The sequence below is a fragment of the Martes martes genome (assembly GCF_963455335.1).
Source record: "Martes martes genome assembly, chromosome: 15".
NCBI classification, from domain to species: domain Eukaryota; kingdom Metazoa; phylum Chordata; class Mammalia; order Carnivora; family Mustelidae; genus Martes; species Martes martes.
The window spans coordinates 25,190,470-25,194,893 of NC_137903.1; positions in this window are offsets into that span (position 1 = coordinate 25,190,470).

The window sequence follows — 4,424 nt, forward strand, 5'->3', positions numbered from 1 at the left end:
GTGCTTTAGGAACAGAGCAGTGAGGGAGCAGCTGAGCGTGGCCCGAAGCCCTCCCGCTGCAGGAAAGAACAGAAAGTCTGCTCCAGCGGGGGACGCCCAGCCCCACAGCCAGGTCGCTTTCCACTGTGCTGCTGCTCTCGCAAATCCGTACCCAGGCTCAGGATTTCAAAGCCGAAGGGGCCTTACATGCTGTCTAGTTCACCACTCATGTTTCAGGATAAGGAACTAGGCCGGGGAGGTAGAGGACAATGCCAAAAGTCGAAATGAACGAAACCCAGCATCCACCGCGGCAGGAATGAGGGAGAGAACGGGGCACTCCTGTCGAGGAGCTTGGGCATAAGGAGTCCCCTGAGTCGTGCTGGCCATCAATAAAACCGCAGCCACATTTGAGCATACTTCCGAAAAGAAAACCGTGCCTCGAGTTCTTCTTTTGAACTACAGGGCTAAGCCCGTAGGTCCCACTTTATTCACTCTTCCAGTGGTAGAGTCAACTATGGGAAAGGCCCCCGAACTAGAATGTGTCTAGTTCGACAAACACAAAGCCATATCCAGCATCACCAGTCGTGGAAGGGAAGCAATTCAGAGCAAGATAGCAATTTCGCCATTGAAACTAGCAAGGTTTGTAGAAATTAGTGCCCCATGAGGGAATGTTGGCATCGTGGACTCTGGGAACAGGCAGAGCTGGGGAGGCGCCTGGCTCCTTGACCTTGGGGGGGTTTCTTGTTCTCTGTGCGTCAGTTTCAACTTCTGAAAATTAGAGATAGAAGAGACCTCTTAGGGGATGAAGAATTTGAAGAAATAATACATGCAAAGTACTTAGCCTGGTCCCCACCTGATGGGTAGTAAGCCTTCAAGAAATACTCAAGCAGTGTTACACTTCGCCACAATATTTCTACTTCCTGGAGGACCTAATTCTAGATACAGAGAAGTCCTCCTCCCCCGCGCCCTCTCCCACCCGCTTTCTAAAGTTTTTATTTAAATTCCAGTTAGTTAATGTACAGTGCAATATTAATTTTGGGTGTACAGTATAGTGACTCAATGCTTCATACAGCAACCGCTCATCACAGCAAGTGCCCTCCTTAATCCCCATCACCTGTTCAACCCATCCCCCCACCCAACTCCCTTCTGGTAACCGCAGTTTGTTCTCTATAGTTAAGAGTGAGAAGTCCTTTTTTTTTTTCCCCTAAAGATTTTATTTATTTATTTGACAGTGAGAGAGACAGTGAGAGAGGGAACACAGGCAGGGAGAGTGGGTGAGGGAAAAGCAGGCTTCCCACTGAGCAGGGAACCTGATGCGGGACTTGATCCCAGGACCTGATCCCAGGACCCTGGGATCATGACCTGAGCCCCTGAGCCGAAGGCAGATGCTTAACGACTGAGCCACCCAGGTGCCCTGGGAAGTCCCTTTCTTTCTTTCTTTCTTTCTTTCTTTCTTTCTTTCTTTCTTTCTTTCTTTCAAGTAAACTCTACATGCAACATAGGGCCCAAACTCACGACCCCAAGATTAAGAGTTGCACGCTCTATTTATTGAGCCAGCCAGGTGCCCCCACCGCTAATTTACTTAAAAAAATTTTTTTAAGATTTTATTTATTTATTTGACAGACAGAGGTCACAAGTAGGCAGAGAGGCAGGCGGGGGGGGGGGAAGCAGGCCCCCCGCTGAGCAGAGACCCTGATGTGGGGCTGGATCCCAGGACCCTGGGATCATGACCTGAGCTGAAGGCAGAGGCTCTAACCCACGGAGCCACCCAGGCGCCTGTATTTTTTATTTTTTTAAACTTACTTTTTAAAAAATAGTATTTTTTAAATGTGTTATCTCAACTGTACAAACAACACCAGAAGAAAATACACAAAAATGTTAATAGTACTTCCATGATGGGATTCCCTAATTTTCTTTTTGTTGTTCCTACTTTTCCACATTTAAAAAAAAATTTATTTATCTATTTGACAGAGAGAGAGATCACAAGTCAGCAGAGAGGCAGGCAGAGAGAGAGGGGGAAGCAGGCTCCCTGCCGAGCAAAGAGCCCGATGCAGGGCCGGATCCCAGGACCCCGAGACCATGAGCCGAGCCAAAGGCAGAGGCTTCAACCCACTGAGCCACCCAGGTGCCCTTCCACATTTTTAAAGATTTCTATAAGCAGGGTATGTTAATTTGCTAATGAGAGAGAATACATTTTAATATTTAAAATGGTAATACTGTATTACAGTTTGACTGCAAGGAACATAAAACTCTGATAAGGGAACTTAAACAAGTAAGAATTTATTTCATCTCATAAGAAATTTGGAGGTTAAGACATATGACATTGGTAAAAAATAACCAAACATAATATGATTCTGATTCAAGTAAGTCAACTGTAGAAAAAATTAAGATCAAAAAAATCTGGACTAGATGTTCAGTGATAATAAGAGATGTTGGAGGCTGCCTGGTTGGCTCAGATGGTATAGACCATGTGACTCTTGATCTTAGGGTCGTGAGTTCGAGCCCCAGACTGGGTGTAGAGATTCCTTAAAAGGAGAGAGAGAGATGTTAGATCTTAGTGAGCAGCAGCAGCAGCTATTCTGTGACCATGAGGTAAGAAGCATATGAGAAAGGCTGAGAGAATCACAAAGACGTTAGCCTGTGATCTTTGAACTGCTGAAATTAGTGCTGCAGCTCAGGCTAGCACGTTAGCCTTTAAGGCAGAACACAAGGGCTAACCACATCCCTCTCCACAAGAACAGTAAGGGAGAGGGGCACTTCGGTTAAGCGTCTGCCTTCAGCTCTGGTCGTGATCCCAGAGTCCTGGGATCGAGCCCCGCATTAGGCTCCCTGCTCATCAGAGAGCCTGCTTCTCCCTCTCCCTCTGCTTCTCCCCCTGCTTGTGCTCTCTCTCTCTCTCTCTCTTTTTTTCTCTGTCAAAATAAATAAATAAAATCTTTAAAAAAAAAAACAGTAAGGGAGGTTGGGGATATTAGTATTTGAGCTTTAGCGATCTCTGTCTGAGACAGACAAGGGAGAAGAAGGTTGGGTGTAAGAATAGGAGGATGCAACCTACAGTGATGATTACATGTTCTTAAAAAAAAACACTTCTGTTCTTAATATAATTAAGCATTGAAAAACCCAAGTGTCTCCTAGAAAGGCTGCTTCAGTACTTTCCACTTTTGCCAATTAATTTTTGTAAATTGGAATCTTGGAATCGGTGAAAGCGACTGCACAAGGCACCTGGTCAGTGCTTTTCCACTCCAAGTGTGAGTCCCCAACCAGCAGCATTAACATCTCAGGACCTACCCTCATCAACTAGGCTGGAACCTGCCTTTCACAGGACCCCAGGGTGTCCACACATACTAAGGTTTAAAAAGCCCTGAGCAGCCCACCACCATCAGATGCTTACGGAGGGAGAGTCCTGGCTCAAGCCTCAGCCAGGCTGACCCTAAGAGTCAGGCCAGAGGACCAATGGGGTAGGTCCATCTGGAGTCTATGAACTCTGCAGACTGGGTCCCCCTTTGGGAAAAACTTGTCTAAAAGGAAGAGACTCAAGCATACAGGTTTGATTCCAGGAAATGTTTCACTATTCATTCATCCAATAAATTATTTAATACCTCCTGCACACTCTCAAAAGAAGAGCAAATAAAATCAATATTTTTGATGTAATCAAATAAATCAGATTTTCAAATCAAATATTCATCGAATGAAATCAAATCAAATCAAATCAGATATTCAAATTAAATCAATCAGATTAATCAAATAAAATCAATAAAATCAATATAAAGTATAGTCCCTGTTCTCAAGGACTATGCAGTCTGAGCAGGGAGATAGGGATGCCAACAGACATCACAATCACAGTGCTCAGCGGTATCGTTGAGATGGTAGGACAGGGTGTTCTGGGAGCGCAGAAGAGGGCAACTTTCACAGGTGTTGGGAGAACACGTGGGAGAAATATCATCGCGAAATCCCGCGTGATGAGCAGGAGGCAGTCAAAAGAAGAGGGAGAAAAGTGGGTGAGGCTATGGGAACCATCTTCAGGTCAAGGGCCCAGTATTTATGGAGATGAGTATGTGAGAGATAGCAGGCACGTTTGGGGAACCGCAAGGGAAAAGGAAGGGGAAGTGGTGAGAAATGGGGCCAGAAGGAAGGCAGGATTCAGATCACGGTCGTGGGAACCAGGTTAAGGAGTCTGAACTTGATTCACAGGCAAAAACTTGAGAAGAGGAACACCTCTAAGAACTAACCTTCCCAGGGCTCCTGGGTGGCTCAGTGGGTTGGGCATCTGCCTTGGGCTCTGGTCATGAACCCACTGTTCCAGGATAGAGCCCTACATCCGGCTCTGTGCTCAGCAGGGAGCCTGCTTCTCCCTCTCCCTCTGCCTGCCTCTCTCTCTCTCTCTCTCTCTCTGTGTCAAATAAATAGGTAAAATCTTTAAAAAAAAAAAAAAAGGAAAAAAAGAG